This window comes from Phyllobates terribilis, unplaced genomic scaffold, assembly GCF_046119375.1.
Source record: "Phyllobates terribilis strain yellow unplaced genomic scaffold, ASM4611937v1 Scaffold_8__6_contigs__length_399053987, whole genome shotgun sequence".
Classification (NCBI taxonomy): domain Eukaryota; kingdom Metazoa; phylum Chordata; class Amphibia; order Anura; family Dendrobatidae; genus Phyllobates; species Phyllobates terribilis.
The window spans coordinates 82,086,490-82,106,188 of NW_027362768.1; the positions used below are offsets into that span (position 1 = coordinate 82,086,490).

General features: G+C 46.3%; 1 pseudogene; it reads right to left on the reverse strand.

Moving 5' to 3' along the window:
* Positions 1-594: 594 nt before the first annotated feature.
* On the reverse strand, positions 595-19,331 carry LOC141157688 (cilia- and flagella-associated protein 45-like; annotated as a pseudogene).
* Between the last annotated feature and the right edge of the window lie 368 nt (positions 19,332-19,699).

The window sequence follows — 19,699 nt, forward strand, 5'->3', positions numbered from 1 at the left end:
TACTCGGAAAGGCAGGACTGTCATCTCCCAGACAAAAAAAATAGAAAACATTCAGAATCAAGTGTCAAAAGTCCAGAAAATCCCTACCATGTCCCTTAGGAGTGCAATGTCACTGCTAATTTCTTTGACTTCTTGCATGCCGGCAGTCCCGTGGGCCCAGTTCCATTCTAGGATCTTGAAATGGGAAGTGTTAGAGAACGAGATCTCCATTAAGGGGCACTTAGAAGTGAGGATGATGTTATCCCTAAGGACAATGCAGTCCTTCCATTGGTGGCTGAAGGTATCTAACCTGTCCTGGGGGGTTCCCTGGGTACATAAAGTTATGCAGGTGGTCCCCATAGCTGCAAGTCCCAAAGGACAGGCAGCTCATCTAAACAATATGATGGTCCAGGGGGTCTGGACAGAGAGCGAGGTAGCACTTTCTTCAAACTCCAAAGAGTTATTTGCTGTAAGGAAACTCCTTGTATCCCTACAGGGTCATCATATCAAAATCATCTCCAACAATCAGGTGTCAGTGGCCTACATAAATCACCAAGGGGGAACCTGATCCAGACCCTTGATGTACAGTAGGTGACAGATCGCTTATTCTACTTCTCAAGGCAGTTTCTGTCTGGTGTATTCCATCACCCGCAGATCTACCAGCCACTCTTGCTGCTTCCTCTCCATCTTCTTCCTCTCAATCTCTGAGTGGATGCATTTGATCTCAGCCTGGATTTCCATTTGTTCTTGTCTTTTCTTTTCCATGTCCCTGTAGTCTTCCATCTGTAGCTCCTCCAAGTAGTGGAGCATCTGCTGGGTTTCTTGGTCTCGCTGGTCCTCCTGCAGGATCCTTTATTGCTCATTTTCTTCCATTTGCTGAATGATGTGGAGTTTTCCTCTGTTCTTTTCCAGTTTATGCATCTCCTCGATCTCCTGCATCCTGATGGCTTTCTTCTGTGGCACCCCAGGGGTCTGGTTGCCACAGTGGTAGAAATACCAAGTCTGAGAGCGAGCATGGGTTTTCCTGGTCAGGAGCATTATTGCATGCCACACCTCCTGCCCCAGTCCAGGGAGGGGAGGAACCTGCCCTTTATAAACTGGATCTGGGGCGGGATTAGACAGTTGAGTTCCAGAGGAAGGGACAGAGCAGCAGCTAGGAGCTCTGTAGGAGCCAGGAGCTGAAGACCAGGGACTGGAGCAGAGCTCGTCCTGGCAGAAAGACGCAGAGAACCGGACAACACAGTCCGAGGCTGTGGGGATATCTACATCCAGCAGCAGAAACCACCTGGCAGGGGATTTCAGGTCCTCTGGCCATAGAAAGCCCGGAGGCTCAGTTACACGCAAGGGATCGGCACCGCCATCGAGGAGCGGAAGGAACCAAAGGCTCCAAGTCACCAGACATACAGGTGAGCACCACACGGTACAGGGACGTGGGCTACTACACAGTAGGGTAGCCAGGAAAAGTGCAGTCAGACGGGAAGGCCTATATTTCCACCTGGCCAGGGGGACTCTTGTTCGCTCACAGACTGACCAGGCCTCTAATGTTAGCCAATACTCCCGGCAGGGCCTTCTTCATTACCAACAGTAAAGACCCTGAACTGCACTGCATGGACTCTGAGTCATTTCTGCTGCGCCCACGCACCACAACCCTCACCATCTATAGATGCTGCCCTGAGGCTATACTCCTCCCGTGGGGAGTTATACTACCCTCTGCTGCGCACACAACATCAGCCTCAGCGGTCTGCCCTGCAGCGGCGGTTCTCAGTGACCGCAATCCACGGGTGGCGTAGTCGGACAATTAAACATTACAAAACCAAAGAAACAGATCCACCACTGGTTTCACCACCCTGAGCTACGGGATCAGGTCGCCGCCACGGAGACTACAACCCCCAGCATTACACAGAGACCCGGCTCCGGGTATTCCCCTACACACACAGCCCAGGGGGCGCATCAACTTTGGCGTAGTCGGCAGGATTTCATGCCCGCAACCACCGGGTACTGCGTGCCTGAAGAAAGACTGTGATACTTACGTGGTGAAGTTTCCTGCCATCCGCAGGCATTTTCCCGCCATCCGCCGCCATTTTCCCGCCATTGGGCGCCATTTCTGGGACGCCGCACGGGAAGAAGAGGGGCGTGGACGCCAAAAGCGTGCGAGAGCTGAAGCCCCACCTTACGCACTGACGCTGCGCAAGGTCCTGGAAGGAGCCGAGTGGACGTCTACGTCATCAGTGCGCGACGTAAGGTCCTCGACCCCGACGATCGCCTGCGGAGCCGCGGCCTACGGAGAAGAAGCAATGGAAGGTAGGCCACGGTTAACTAGGGGGAGGAAGACACCAGGAATGGAGGGAGCTCCCACCGCCAACGCGGCTGCTGCCGCACTGATGCCGTTCACGATGCCGTATATCCCCGGAGCGGCATGGTTACCCCAGTACTCAGGGGAGTCGCATACCCTGAGCGACTTTAAAGAAAGACTGTATAGCTTATTCAAAGTATACCCCCTGTCCGAGGAACAAAAAGTGAGCCTCCTGACAGGCCAGTTAATCGGGGCAGCCCAAAGAGAAGTGAAGTCCTGGTCAGCCAGGGAAAAGGGGACTGTAAAGGAAATACTGGCCCGTCTAAAGGACACTTTTGACACCCGCACCTCAGCAGAGATCAAACTAAAATTCTATGGATGTAAACAGCGGGCACAAGACAGTATACGGGACTATGCTTTGAATTTGCAGGAGGCCCTGACAGCCATTAAGCAGGCAGACCCTGACAGCGTGCGGAATGAGGATAAGCTGTTGACTGAACAGTTCATAGAGGGTCTACAGTCCAGCGCCCACCGAACCTAGTTGCGTGCAATGGCCTTGCATAACCCTGATTTGGACTTTGCGCAGTTCAAAGACAGGGCCATCCGGGTGCTCCGAGAACCGCCACAAGGTGGCGCTGTAACCCACAGGCGCCCTGCTATCACCTATCACCAGGAGGCGGCGCCCTTGTCTGCAGAGCCAGTGGGAGCTGATGCACAGGCTTTGGACAAAGACCCGGCTGCAGACCTGCACCATCAGGTCCAAGAACTGACCAAAAGCGTTGCCGCGCTAACCAGAACTGTGCAGTCATTACAGGTGTCTTCCCCAGGAAAGATCCAGCTGGCTTCCAGTCCAGAGGACGTCCCTTGGAGTCAACAGAGGAGGATCCCATCGTCCAGAGGACGGCCCAGCGACCGCTACAACCAGGACGGACAACCCATCTGCCGCCGCTGCAACCAACCAGGACATATGGCAAAGTACTGTCATTTAAACGGGCCCAACCTGGGGCAGAGGGCCGACCCCCAGGCATAAGATCATCAGGCCCATCGAGCTGGCATGATAAGTACGTAGGGGGACGACCGGTTTTTCCCGTTGTGCTGGATGGCATTCATATGAGTGCACTACTGGACACCGGGTCACAGGTAACCACCATCCCCTATGTGCTTTTTAAGCGGTACTGGAATGACTCAGATATTACCCGCTACCCAGATGACGATTTGAGCATCATCGCCAGCAATGGTCAGCCCGTACCACAGGTAGGATTCAAGGAGGTGACCATCAAAATTGGTAAAGTTGAACTGCCAGCGCAAGGACTGATTATTGTGGACATTGACCGTCGTGAAAGCCACCCTAAGATAACCTTGGGTACTAATGTTATTGAAAATTGTCTTGCAGAAATAATTCTCATATTACAGCAGGTTGCGGTGAACACCAGCTCCAGCCAGCAGCGTGTCCTACAAAAAGAGATCAGAGCCCTGATGAAAAGGCAACAGGTAGAACTGTCTGGTGGTGAGATTGGTAGTGTAAGGATGAGTGACCCGTTCCCTATCGCCATGCCCCCAAAAAGTGAGATGATGATCTGGTGCCGGACTGCAATCAGGTTAAGAGGAAGGGACTACCAAGCCATGGTAAAACCCGTCTACTCAGACAGTAGGCCCACCATTTTGACAGCACGGGGGGTGGTCGATGTACGCCATGGGAGGGTACCCGTCCGCATCCTAAACATTGGGGAAAGAGAAGTATACTTGCCCCGGTATGCCACTCTAGCTAAATTGTTCACCGTTAACCAAAACTCTGTAAAGGCCGTGGAACCATTGCCTCCATCTCAACCAGAGGAGGGTAACGGCTCCAAGAAACAAATGGAGGACTGGTGTCAGAAACTGCATGTGGGCACCAACTCCACTCCCTCACACCAAAAACAGGGAGTCTACCGAGTGGCGCAGGAGTACAAAAGAGTCTTTAGCAAACACCCGCTAGACTTTGGGCAAGTAAAGGGGGTAGAACACCACATCCCCACAGGAGACCATCCACCCATAAAGGAAAGATACCGACCTGTACCCCCTGCACACTATCAGAATGCCAAGGGAATGTTGCGAGAAATGAAGGAGGCTGGGGTAATCAGGGACAGCTGTAGCCCCTGGGCAGCTCCACTAGTTCTTGTGAAAAAGAAAGATGGCACCATGAGAATGTGTGTAGGTTATAGGAAGGTCAACCGTATCACACACAAAGATGCGTACCCGTTACCTAGGATAGAGGAATCTTTAGCTGCATTAAAGTCTGCTAACTTCTTCTCCACTTTGGATCTTACTAGCGGGTACTGGCAGGTTCCTGTAGCAGAGGCCGACAAGGAGAAGACCGCGTTCACCACCCCGATGGGTCTCAGCGAATTCAACTGTATGCCGTTCGGGCTCTGCAACGCACCAGGAACCTTCCAGCAGTTGATGGAGTGCTGCCTGGGGCACAGGAATTTCGAGACGGTCCTGCTATACCTGGACGATGTCATCGTGTATTCCAAAACATGCGAGGACCATCTGAGACACCTGGCAGAAGTGTTTGATGCCCTAGCAGGCTACGGCCTAAAGGTGAAACCCTCCAAGTGTCATCTATTGAAGCCAAAGGTACAGTACCTGGGACACGTGGTGAGTGCTGACAGAGTAGCTCCAGACCCTGATAAGATCACAGTGATTAAGGACTGGCCAAGACCCTCCAGCATAAAGGAAGTGCGGCAGTTCCTCGGGTTGGTAGACTACTACCGAAGATTCATCTCTGGGTTCACCAAAATGGCAGCTCCTATGCAGGACCTCCTGATAGGCCAGTCCAGGAAGGCCAAAAACCAGAAGCTGCCCTTCAAATGGGACAAGCTGGAGGATGAGTCTTTTTGCCGGTTGAAGATGGCCCTCACAGGGGATGAAATTCTGGCGTACCCTGATTACGGCCAGCCTTTTATTCTCCACACGGATGTAAGCAACATCGGGCTAGGGGCTTTGCTGTCCCAGATCCAACAGGGCAGAGAACGGGTAATCGCTTATGCCAGCAGGAAGCTCCGGCCCACAGAAAGGAATCCTGAAAATTACAGCTCCTTCAAGCTAGAGTTCCTCGCGGTGGTATGGGCAGTGACAGAGCGCTTTAAACATTACCTTGCCTCTTCCAAGTTCACCGTGTACACGGACAACAACCCGTTGACACACCTGGACCCTGCAAAACTTGGTGCCCTGGAGCAGAGATGGATGGCCCGCCTATCCAACTATGAGTTCACCATCAAATACCGGGCGGGACGCACAAATGCCAACGCAGACGCCCTGTCCAGGATGCCAAACTTGCCGGACGGAGAGGAAGATCCAGAAGAACTGGAAGAGATTGAACTCCCTACGTTCCACCGTCATGGGATTACCCAGTATTCCCACCGTGTAAGGGACAGGCACTCTGCCACGTTCAATCCCTTACCCCACTACAGCTGGGCGGAGACGCAAGACAGTGACCCAGCCATCCACCTGGTAAAAGGGACGCACAAATGCCAACGCAGACTCCCTGTCCAGGATGCCAAACTTGCCGGATGGAGAGGAAGATCCAGAAGAACTGGAAGAGATTGAACTCCCTGCGTTCCACCGTCATGGGATTACCCAGTATTCTCACCGTGTAAGGGACAGGCACTCTGCCACGTTCAATCCCTTACCCCGCTACAGCTGGGCGGAGACGCAAGACAGTGATCCAGCAGTCCACCTGGTAAAAGAGATGCTGACACAGGCTGATACCCGTCTTGACCCAGATGCTCCGGAAGAAACCAAACAGCTCTGGAAGGAGAAGAGTAAACTGTTTCTCTACAAGGGGAAGCTGTGCCGGAGAATTGTCAACTCCCGGACACATGAGCTGACCTGGCAGGTAGTGGTCCCGAGACGAGACGCGGCTATGGTCCTGGAGGCATACCACGACGGAGCAGGGCACTTTGGATGGAAGAAGTTGGAGTTCCTGTTGCGTGAACGGTTCTTCTGGGTAGGCATGAGAGGGCCATTGAGAGATGGTGCAGGGACTGCGGCCCGTGCAACCTGAGAAGAAAGGACCGTGCCAGCCAGAAGACTCCCCTGCAGTCCATCATCACCATGCAGCCACTAGAACTGGTAGCCCTGGATCATGTGAAGCTGGCTCCAAGTAGGTCCGGGTACGTCTATGCCCTCACCATCGTAGAACACTACTCCCGGTTCCTGGTGGTGGTCCCTGTCAAGGACTTAACAGCTCAGACAGCAGCTAGAGCCTTCCAGCAGCACTTCTGCCATCCACACGGGTATCCGGAGCAAATGTTGACTGACCAAGGTCCAGCCTTCGAAGCGGAGGTCTTCCGGGAGTTCTGCAACCTCTATGGCTGCAAGAAGATAAGGACAACGCCCTATCACCCCCAAACCAACGGATTATGCGAGAAGATGAACCAGGTGGTGATAGACTTGCTGAAAACGTTGCCCCTGGAAGAACGCAGTCTGTGGCCTGAAAAACTGTCTGATCTGGTGGACTTGTATAACCACATCCCAGTAAATTACACCAACTGCACCCCGGCTTACCTAATGAGAGCAAGACCTGGTAAGCTGCCTATTGACCTGGATATGGGAGTCCTGGCACCCGAGGACACCTCGCCAGAGGCAGACTGGAATACAGAACGGCAGCAGCAGTACCGGAAAGTGCAGGAGAGTGTTGAGAGAAGTCTGTCTCAATCAAGAGAAAGGCAAGAGAGGACTTACAACCAGCATGCTCCTGCTGTTCCCCTGGCACCTGGAGAGCAGGTCTTGAAGAGGAAGAGGCGGCTCCATAAGTTGGATGACCAGTGGGAGAAGGAACTGTACACAGTACTGCCCTCAAGCCATGAAAATCCGAAAGTATGTGTTATCAGTAAGGATGGAGGAGAGACCAAAGCCACTGTCTCCAGAGACCACCTGAAGAAGTGTCCCGAGTAGGTGAAAAGCATTGATGAAGACCAAGATAGCCCTCAACCCGCAGAGGAAAGGAAAGAAATGGTCAGTACAGTACTCGGAGAATTTCCCCGGTCCTGGACACAAATTAACAATGCTATTGTGGTACCCATCCTTACCTTTCTCCAGCCAGACCCTCAAGGGCCTACAGAAGAGCAAGTAGTGTTGGGAGAGCAACCGACCCCGGAGGCAGAAGATTCCATACCAGCAGCCCAGGAGAATCAACCCTCTGCTAGTAGTGAGCCTGCCGTGCCCGTGGTAAGCCAAAGAGTACGCAGAAAGCTGCCCAACCTACCCATAGCAGCTCCAAACACCTGTAGTGCAGACACTAGCGAGCCCACTACACAAGGGGTGGAGACAGGGGACCCAGAAAGAACACCACCAGATAGTGTGTTACGTAGGTCCACCAGGAGCACTAGAGGTCAGATGCCCGCTCGCTGGAGAATATAAATGCGGTGTATATATACCAGTATATTGCAACTGTTGAAACGTTTAATGTTTGTTGCCTGCATATTAATTGTGTTTTTCTAGTTACCCGACAGGGTTCATGGACTAACAGGTTATGGACAATGAATAACCGGAACTGTACCTTGTAAATAGTTGCACCTGTAAAGTGCCCCTTTTTGTCCCAGACCACAGAACAAAAACCCGTGGAGGTGGCTGAAGACGTGGTCCAACACCGGATCATCTATGCCCTGTAGCCACCCCAGGGCCTACGTGGAGGGTTTGGGACGGGTCCCTCAAAATACGTCTTAGGTGACATGGACACCTGGTTACGGAAGCGCCGTGACCTATAAAAAAAAAAAAAAAAAAACTGAACTCTTTGTACATATGTTGTTGTGTTTTTGTTTATACCTCGTTATGCATATTTTCATAAAATGTGTTTAGTCCCGGAGTACTAAAATTTACTAGGGGGGAATGTGGCACCCCAGGGGTCTGGTTGCCACAGTGGTAGAAATACCATGTCTGAGAGCGAGCATGGGTTTTCCTGGTCAGGAGCATTATTGCATGCCACGCCTCCTGCCCCAGTCCAGGGAGGGGAGGAACCTGCCCTTTATAAACTGGATCTGGGGCGGGGTTAGTTAGTCAGAGTCCAGAGAAAGGGACAGAGCAGCAGCAAGGAGCTCTGTAGGAGCCAGGAGCTGAAGACCAGGGACTGGAGCAGAGAGCTCGTCCTGGCAGAAGATGCAGAGAACCGGACACCGGAGTCCGAGGCTGTGGGGATTATGCATCCAGCAGCAGAAACCACACGGCAGGGGATTTCAGGTCCTCTGGCCATAGAAAGCCCGGAGGCTCAGTCACACGCAAGGGACCGGCACCGCCATCGAGGAGCGGAAGGAACCAAAGGCTCCAAGTCACCAGCCATACGGATGAGCACCACACGGTACACTCAGGGACGTGGGCTACTACATGACTACAGCAGGGTAGCCAGGAAAAGTGCAGTCAGACGGGAAGGCCTATATCTCCACCTGGCCAGGGGGACTCTTGTTCGCTCACAGACTGACCAGGCCTCTAATGTTAGCCAGTACTCCCGGCAGGGCCTTCTTCATTACCAACAGTAAAGACCCTGAACTGCACTGCATGGACTCTGAGTCATTTCTGCTGCGCCCACGCACCACAACCCTCACCGTCTATAGACGCTGCCCTGAGGCTATACTCCTCCTGTGGGGAGTTATACTACCCTCTGCTGCGCACACAACATCAGCCTCAGCGGTCTGCCCTGCAGCGGCGGTTCTCAGTGACCGCAATCCACGGGTCGCGTAGTTGGACAATTAAACATTACAAAAACAAAGAAACAGATCCGCCACTGGTTTGACCACCCTGAGCTACAGGACCGGGTCGCCGCCACGGAGACTACAACCGCCAGCATTACACAGAGACCCGGCTCCGGGTATTCCCCTACACACACGGCCCAGGGGCACGTCACTTCCACTCCTCCTCCATCATTTGGTCCAATCTCTTCCCCTCTTCCCCATCTCCTTGGATATGAAGCTTGTATCAAGGATTTGGGTGTCAAGGATTGCGTGGCACTTGGAGTTCAAAATCATCTCGCTGAGTTTCTTTATCCACTCCTCCATGCGCATGGTATTGGCACGCTGTAGCAGGCATTGCGCCCTCTGCTGGGCCTCCTTCCCCAGCTTGCTTTCTTTTTGCGGAGCATCTCGTTCTATTTTATGAAATTCTTCCAATCATTAGCAGCGTCAATGGCCGCGTCTTTTTCTTATTTCATAGCCTGCATTTCCTTCTCCTTCCTTCACGCCCGGTCCTTAATGTGACACGGAAGTCCTGGTTGGTCATGATAAGGAACAGGCCGATTTGGTCCTGGATCAATTCGCTGGTGATGATCCGGATGGTCTCAGGCTTGTAACAGCGCTGACGCGGCTTTATGACATACGGTTTTGCTTTTCTTTGCAATTGGAGCCTCATTTCTCGCTTGTTGCCAACAACACTCTCTGGCATGTCTGCGCTCAGCCGGCTCCACTTACAGCATTTGATGCTTAGTGTACGCTGAAGAGAGTTGAATCTGGTCAAAGCTTGTTCTCGATTGTTAATCTAGTAATTGGTTTCGTCTTTAAAGAACTCATTGTCCATTATCTTGACAAATTCTCTATCTTCTACTGACAAGGCTAGTTTATAGTTCCTTGCTCCGTCTGCAATGCCTCCTCTTTAATTGTGAACAGTGAATGTTTCAGTAGACAGAGAAGCAGGATGGTAATGCTAATTATGCCGTCATCAATGCTCACAATCTTGGTGGAATCCTCAAAGTTTTGGAGAATGGCAGCGATGTCAGACATCCATGCCCACTCATCAGCTCTTATGTGCAGAGGCTGACCTGATTCCAAAGGGCGTGTTGAAGCTGTAAGTCAACAACTGCCCTCTGCTACTCACAAATCCTTCCCAACATCTGCAACGTTGATTTCCAACGTATGGGGACATCGCACACCAGTCGGTGAGCTGGAAGCTGCAAACGCTGCTGAAGCACTGCCAGGGTGGTGGAAGCTGTTGCTGACTTTCTGAAATGGGCACACACGCGGCTTACTTACACAAGCACCTCTGGAAGATATGGGTAGGTTTTGAGAAACCGCTGAACCACTAAGTTGAGCAGCACATTTAGTACTTGCTCATCACTAATGTGTACCCCTTTATGGAAAACAATATCAGCACCAAAGAATTAAAAGATGAAAAGTAGCTTGCTTTATATACCATCGTAGTAAGAAAACCAATTTTGATTTTTTTCGTGTATACACCTGTGAGAACAATATCTGCACCAAAGAAATAATTTCACTAGAGTATGACTATTATAATGAAGACCGACACCTCTTCCACTACAGTCAACCCAGCAGATGGAGACACAATCAGGAGTTTCCACATTTTCAAAAATTTATAGCAGACACCAGCGAAGTGGCATAAATTTAACAGAGTAGCAGTAGTATAATGTAGACCAAAACCTCTTCCACTACAGCCATCCCAGCAGATGGAGACCCAACCAGGAGTGTTCCCATTTCCCTAAATTAGGGCCTAACACCACTAAAGTGGCATCAATTTCACCAGAGTAGAAGTAGTATAAAGGAGACCAAAATCTCTTCCACTACAGCCAATCCAGCAGATGGAGACACAATCAGGAGTGTTCACATTTAAAAAAAATAGGGTCTGACACCACCTAAGTGGCATCAATTTCAGTGGAGTAGAACTAGTATAATGGGGACTGACACTTCTTCCACCAAAGCCAACAGATGGAGACCCAACTAGGAGTCTCCACATTTCCAAAAATTGGTGGCAGACACCAGTGAAGTGGCATCAATTTCACTACAGTACAAATAGTATAATTAGGAAGGACACCTCTTCCACTACAGCCAACCCAGTAGATTGAGACCCAATCAGGAGTGTTCACATTTCCAAAAATTTGTGTTAACACCTGCAGCAGCAGCAAGAGCAGGCACAGAAGCCACGCTAAAGATATCACAGACTGCAATTACATGAGATCAATGCAGCACACTAAAAACTACAACATCGCCTAGTCTGTGCAGTCTGCGACTGGTGTGCAAAAGTCCTTGGAGATCCATGACTTGTTCATCTTGATAAAAGTTAGGCGGTCTACACTTTCAGAGGACAGCCGGCTGCGCTTATCCTTCAGGACACCACTAGCAGCTCTGAAGACAAACTTTGAGAGAATGCTGGCTGCAGGGCATGATAAAACCTTCAAAGCATGACAGGCGAGCTCAGGCCACTCATCCATCTTTGAAGACCAAAATGTCAAAGGGTCCAACCCCTCCCTGATGGTATTGATATTGAGTTCTGGATACTCCTGCACCATCCTCTCCAGTCGTTCACCATGTGTCAGACTTGTACTCTATTGTGCTGGTGCACGAGCTGGTCTAAAAAATGTGTGAAAGGATTCACATAAATTGCTTCTGCCACTTACGCTACTGCTGCTGCTAATATTTTGGCGAAGACGAATTGACGTGCCGGAGGTTGGAAGTTTAGAGCTGCGGTGCACACTGTGTGCCTCACTGCTGTCTTGGTGAAAATCTCTCTTTAGGTTGTGTAAAAGTGTGTTTCGATACTCCAGCATTCGCGGGTCCCTTTACAGGGCGGGAAGCATCTGCCAAAATTTACTCTTATAACGTGGATCTAACAGAGTGGCAACCCAGTAGTCAGCACTATTTTGAATCATAACTATATGAGGATCATGTTACTGATAGTGCAGCAAGAAGGCACTCATATGTCGGTCTCTTCCATGAAGTCCCAGCCCATGCTGTGTTGGTGGCTAGGTAACTCTGATGCTTGTTTCCTCTGTCCCTTCCTGCCAACCACGAACAACAGACAGGGGATGATTTTCCTCTTCATCTTCTGACTGTTGCTCGCCCATCACCTCTTCCTCCTCCATTTGTTCCTCACCTCTTGCACCTACACTAACAGTTTTTCTGGTATCACAAACCCCCCTCGATTGCAGTAATCCACCCTCCCTTGGCATCCTGAGATGTCCCCTACTGTATGACGTTAGTGACAGAAGAAAATATTTTTCTAGTGTGGATGACGCCTGTATAACATACAAGATATGCTCCAAACTATTTCAAATTGAGATGTCCTCTACTGTATCACGTTAGTAACAGAAGAAAGTATGTTTTAGAGTGGATGACGCCTGTAAAACATACAAAATATGCTCCAAACTATTTCAAACTGAGATGTCCCCTACTGTGTCACGTTAGTAATAGAAGAAAGTATTTTTTAGTGTGGATTACGCCTGTATAACATACTATAACATACAAGATATGCTCCAAACTATTTGAAACTGAGATGTCCCCTACTGTATGCCGTTACTAACAGAAGAAAGTTTTTTTTTAGTGTGGATGACGTCTGTATAACATACAAGATATGCTCCAAACTATTTCAAAGTGAGATGTCCCCTACTTTATGACGTTGGTAACTAAAGAAGGTATTTTTTCGTGTGGCTGACGCCTGTATAACATAGAAGATATGCTCCAAACTATTTCAAACTGAGATGTCCCCTACTGTGTAATGTTAGTAACAAAAGAAAGTATTTTTTTAAGTGTGGATGATGCCTGCATAACATAGGAGATATGCTCCAAAGTATTTCAAACTGAGATTCTCCCTACTGTATGACGTTAGTAACAGAAGAAAGTATTTTTTACTGTGGATGAGGCCTGTATAGCATAGAATATATGCTCCAAGATATTTCAAACTCAGATCTAGCCTGCTGTATCACTTTAGTCACAGGACAAGGTGGCTTATGTTGGACTGTATCACGTTTGTAACAAAAAAAATATTTTTTTACTCTTGTTAGCAGCAGAAAAATATGGTTTGGTTACTCAGTATACATACAGCTTAATTTCACCAACACAAAAGAACAAGGTGGCTTATCGCGGACTGCATTACGTTTGTCACAGAAAAAATATACTTTTTTACTATTGTTAGCAACAGAAAAAAAAATAGCTTGTTCACTCATTCTACACACAGCTTAATTTTACAGCCACAAAAGGACAAGGTGACATGTGGCAGACTGTATCAAGTTTGTCACAGAAAATAATTTTTTTTTTACTCTTGTTAGCAACAGAAAAAATATATTTTTTTACTCTGAGAACAGCTGAATTTCAATGCCACAAAATGACAAGGTGGCTTATGGCGCGCAGCTTCATGTTACTCACGGAATAAAAAATTTTTTTTACATCTGCATACAGCTTCATTTCACCGCCACAAAAAGACAAGGTGGCTTATGGCAGACTGTTTCACGTTTGTCACAGAAAAAAATATTTTTTTACTCTTGTTAGCAACAGAAAAAATAGATTTTTTTACTCTGCATACAGCTGAATTTCACCCCGACAAAATGACAAGGTGGGCTACTATAGCTTGCTGTATCACATTAGCAAGGGAAAAAAATGGATTTTTAAAGGTGTACTCGTGCATGGAGCACAATAGAAGCAGTGCACAACAGACTTCTATGACATGTGCCCTACTGTCTTCGTGTGGACCTCAGTAATGGCACAAGGAAAAAAAAATCTGCTGGAAGGTCGATTTCACAGTCACTCAACACTACACAGGACACTAGCTACCTAAACTGTCTGACTTAGAAGCACCCGCCTATCTAACTAGCTAAAATCTCCCAGTATGCAGGAGCAGCGTCTGCGCAGTGTCTGTGACCTGATATAATCAGAAAATGGCGCTGACACAATCTGTCCGGTCTTTATATAGAGAGGACATGTGATTTCAGCAGCCAATGACACAAGCCCTTGTGTCTGGACAGTGTGGTTGCTTCCTGCGCCCTGATTGGCTAGCCGCGTTTTGCACACATAAGGTTAGGGTGGAAAAAAAAAAGATTACAAGCGCGCCGCTCCTGTGAGCTATTGTAAGCTCTCCCCACCGCCTCCTTTCATCAATCAGATCCCCCGCTTATCATACACCACCACTATGCTAGCCAAAGAGCTAAAAATACTTTAGTTGCAACGCAATAATTTCCTGCACTTTTTTACTGAATGTTACCGATTTTTGCCAATTTTAATAAAAAATGCTTGTGTTTCCGATCACGAATCCGAATGTGCTATGTTCATGGCGAATTTGAAATTGGCAATCATTTTCCGAACATATTCGCTCAACACTATTCCTGAGGATTGCTAGAGAGTCATATCAGAACCCTCACTTGACTGAAAAAGACCTTCAGAAAGATTTATCAGATTCTAGATTTGTGGTACACAGTTCTACTGTTCGGAGACACCTGCACAAATATGGCCTTCATGGAAGAGTCATCAGAAGAAAACCTCTCCTGCATCCTCACCATAAAAATCAGCATCAGAAATATGCAAAAGAACATCTAAATAAGCCGAACGCATTTTGTAAACAAGTCCTGTGGACCGATGAGGTTAAAATAGAACTCTTTGGCCACAATGATCAAAGGTATGTGTGGAGGAAAAGGGCACAAAATTTCAGGAAAATAATATCTCGCAACCATTAAACATGGTGGTGGATCAATCAATGTTTTGGGGTTGTGTTGCAGCCAATGGCACGGGGAACATTTCATGGTTAGAGGGAAGAATGGATTCAATGAAATTTCAACAAATTTTTGATGTAAACATAACACAATCTGTAAAAAAGCTGAAGTTGAAAAGAGGCTGGTGTCTACAAATGGATAATGATCCTAAACATGCATCAGAATCTACAATAGACTACCTCAAAAGGCGCAAGCTGAAGGTTTTACAATGGATCTCTCAGTCCCCTGATCTGAACATCATTGAAAATACCTCAAAATGGCAGTCCATGCAAGGTGACCCAGGAATCTCAGAAAAATGTTCAAAGGAAGAATGGATGAAAATATCTCAAACAACAATTGAAAGACTACTAGGTACTAACCATGCAGGATGCCAGAACTTTTGCATCAGCCCATTTTCCTTTTTGTAATTTTTAAAATGTAAAAGATAAAAATGTTTTTTTTTTGTCTAAAATACAAAGGAAATCTGTCATCTTTAACTTTAGGCCTTTTTTTGAGATAATTTCATCTTCAACTTGCTTAACTATTCACTATAACAGTAATTTTCACCAGGGATGCCCAAACTTTTACATGCCACTGTATAATAACCAGAGGAGATCTTCTGGTAAAGTCCCCCACCCATAACACATTAGCTGTCAGCCAAAAAATTGTTCAACTGACATCCATCTCTTCTGAGCCCCTTATATACAAGAACACTCAGCTCGGGTCCTGTGTTCTCTATGAGAGAGCGACTGATAGATTCTACCGGTAGCGGCTTATCTGCAGGAAAACAGAATGAGCTGCCATTGGAAATCCAACATGCAGGCTCCTTCTCTCCTCTGACATCAGCTGTAGGGTCCATTCATATGACTGTATTGTCGGTCCGAGTATTGTCCGTAAAAAAACTGACAGTACTAGACACGGACGGAGCTAGGTCCATTGGGCTGTTTAGATAAGTGTTTGAAAAAAGTAAGTGAAAAAAATCATAGCATGCACTAGAGTTTCTTCCTTAACATAGATGAGAGTAAGCCATTCAAGTCCATGGGTGCACAAAAAAAAAAAAAAGAAGATCCCATACAGATCTACAATATAGCTTCCATTTTTGATGGATAAATACATTTCCATTATTAATCTAGAAAACTGTATTTGGTCTTGTGAATGTTGATAGAAAAAAAGGATGGTGTGCAGACTGCAACTGACCACCAAACTTATGAAAATCATCTATTTTTCTGGATGAAAAGAGGAATGTTGTCCCATTCTTGTCTGATGTTAGATTCTCACTACTACACAGTCTGGGAATTTTGCTGGATTTTTCATTTTATAATGCTTCAAATGTTTTCTGTTGGTGAAAGGTCTGGACTGCAGGCGGCCGGTTCATCGCCTGAACTCTCCCTCTTCGAAGCCATGCTGCTATGATGGATGCAGTGTGTGGTTGAGCGTTGTCTTGCTAAAATATGCAAAAAAAGATTCAACAAATACACAGAAAAAAAGTATGCAAGAAAAGGGATCACTTAAAAATCTAAAAATAGTCAATGCTTATTAACACAAGCCAAACAAGACATTTTAAAATTAGGGCAAGTAGTTACATGAAGTGCATAGTGGGTTAAAAATATATACACCCAATAAATAATGTACAAAATCACAAAGTAAAAGATGATAAAGAGGAGTGCATACAACAATTATAGAGTCAAAAATCATGGCGCAAAAATCCTACTGCCGGCACAATAGCAAATAGCCATACAGAGTGAAGGTGAACATGATGTTTGTGCCACATGGGTCATTGATATAACAATTTTCATATTATTGGTATAGCTGTGATTTGGGGTATATTATAACATACCTGTATTAAGATGCTGTTAACTTTTGGTTTCCTAAATTACCGTGACAGACAGGGTAGATCCTAGCACTCTAGTGCTGCGGTCTGGAAAATTTATGTTACAGTCATTCGTGCATTTTAAATATTTTTAATATGTCTTGTTTGGATTGTATGTTAATATACAGTACATTGACTATTTTTAGGTGATCCCTCTTTTTGTAACACCTCTGTATAAGGCTCAGCATTGATAACTCCTTTCAGGTGTAAGCTGCCCGTTTCAGAGGCCCTAATGCAGCCGCAGACCATCAGAGATGCAGGAACTAAGTGCTGATAACAAGCTGGGTGGTCCCTCTGCTCTGCAGTCTGCAGGACAAGGCATCCACAATTTCCATAAATAATTTCAGATTTTTATTCATCCGACTTCAGAACAGTTAATATCTTCTGATCTGATTTCTATGTTCTGCAGTGAATATACCATGGCTAAAAGAGATTTCCAAATCATTGCATTCCTGTTCTCTTTACATTTTATTATATAAAAAGTTTCAGCCAGCTCACCTGAGCAAGAATGGAAGAATGGAAATTCGTCCTGACCAGACGCCAACAATACTGAAGAGACCAAAAAGGTATCCAGCTCCAGGATCTGAGGAAACAGGAAAATGTTTAAAATAGCAACTTTATTAGAAAAAATTCATACAAATTACTCCATCCACAAATGAAGGAATGAATAAATAAAACTGATATACAGGTGTATGCGTTTCGATCACTCAGAGGTGATCTTTTTCAGAGCTTTCAAAAATATCGCCTCTGAGCGATCGAGGCGCGTAACAGTTATTCAATTGCAAGTGTACCGCAGTTTTATTTATTCATTCCTTCATTTTTGGATGGAGTAATTTTTATGATTTTTTTTCTAATAAAGTTGCTATTTTAAGACTTTCCTGTTTCCTCGGATCCTGGAGCTGGATACCTTTTTGGACTCTTTACATTTTACACAGCGTGACAACTTTTTTGGAATTGGGGTTGTAAATATATATATATATATATATATATATATATATATATATATATATATATGCAGTACAGACCAAAAGTTAGGACACACCTTCTCATTTAAAGATTTTTCTGTATTTTCATGACTATGAAAATTGTACATTCACACATCAAAACTATGAATTACCACATGTGGAATTATATACTTAACAAAAAAGTGTGAAACAACTGAAAATATGTCTCATATTCTAGGTTCTTCAAAGTAGCCACCTTTTGCTTTGATGACTGCTTTGCACACTCTTGGCATTCTCTTGATGAGCTTTAAGAGGTAGTCACTGGAAATGGTTTTCACTTCACAGGTGTGCCCTGTCAGGTTTAATAAGTGGGATTTCTTGCCTTATAAATGGGGTTGGGACCATCAGTTGTGTTGTGCAGAAGTCAGGTGGATACACAGCTGATAGTCCTACTGAATAGACTGTTAGAATTTGTATTATGGCAAGAAAAAAGCAGCTAAGTAAAGAAAAACAAGTGGCCATCATTACTTTAAGAAATGAAGGTCAGTCAGTCCGAAAAATTGGGCAAACTTTGAATGTGTCCCCAAGTGCAGTTGCAAAAATCATCAAGCGCTACAAAGAAACTGGCTCACATGAGGACTGCCCCAGGAAAGGAAGACCAAGAGTCACCTCTGCTTCTGAGGATAAGTTTATCCGAGTCACCAGCCTCAGAAATCGCAGGTTAACAGCAGCTCAGATTAGAGACCAGGTCAATGCCACACAGAGTTCTAGCAGCAGACACATCTCTACAACAACTGTTAAGAGGAGACTTTGTGCAGCTGGCCTTCATGGTAAAATAGCTGCTAGGAAACCACTGCTAAGGACAGGCAACAAGCAGAAGAGACTTGTTTGGGCTAAAGAACACAAGGAATGGACATTAGACCAGTGGAAATCTGTGCTTTGGTCTGATGAGCCCAAATTTGAGATCTTTGGCTTCAACCCCCGTGTCTTTGTGCGACGCAGAAAAGGTGAACGGATGGACTTTACATGCCTGGTTCCCACCGTGAAGCATGGAGGAGGAGGTGTGATGGTGTGGGGGTGCTTTGCTGGTGACACTGTTGGGGATTTATTAAAAATTGAAGGCATACTGAACCAGCATGGCTACCACAGCATCTTGCAGCAGCATGCTATTCCATACGGTTTGCGTTTAGTTTGACCATCATTTATTTTTCAACAGGACAATGACCCCAAACACAACTCCAGGCTGTGTAAGGGCTATTTGACCAAGAAGGAGAGTGATGGGGTGCTACACCAGATGACCTGGCCTCCAAAGTCACCAGACCTGAACTCAATCGAGATGGTTTGGGGTGAGCTGGACCGCAGAGTGAAGGCAAAAGGGCTAACAAGTGCTAAGCATCTCTGGGAACTCCGTCAAGATTGTTGGAAGACCATTTCCGGTGACTATATCTTGAAGCTCATCAAGAGAATGCCAAGAGTGTGCAAAGCAGTTATCAAAGCAAAAGGTGGCTACTTTGAAGAACCTAGAATATAAGACATATTTTCAGTTGTTTCACACTTTTTTGTTAAGTATATAATTCCACATGTGTTAATTCATAGTTTTGATGCCTTCAGTGTGAATGTACAATTTTTATAGTCATGAAAATACATAAAAATCTTTCAATGAGAAGGTGTGTCCAAACTTTTGGTCTGTACTGTATATATAAGTATGTATATATATATTTCTATCTACATGTGTACATCCATCAGAACAACTGCTCTTAGCAGTGTCACAATATCAGAGTTCTAGAATGTTGATGTCACAAAAGTCATGAAGTCACAGTATGAAGAACTGATAAAACTTCCGCTCACAGCCTCCTCCACTGAGGGTTATAGAGTTTTTGGAGTGAGGATATTTTTTCAATTCTGATTGAGCAAAATGTCTGAGTATAAGCGCAAACGTCTCTTTATTATTGAGTCTATTACAGACAGCAGCGGTATTGATGACCAGGTGAGTGTTGAATTCTGTAGTATGTCTATTTGAAATTATGGAAATTTGAAGACATTTTTTTTTACTTTTTATTATTTTCTTTTCCCAGTTACTGGTCAACAAAAAATGCCGCAGAGTTTTTGCATCTGACACAGAAGACAGCGCGGTGATGAGAATCTCCATCAGGTGAGCGCTCACTTCTCTCCAGCAC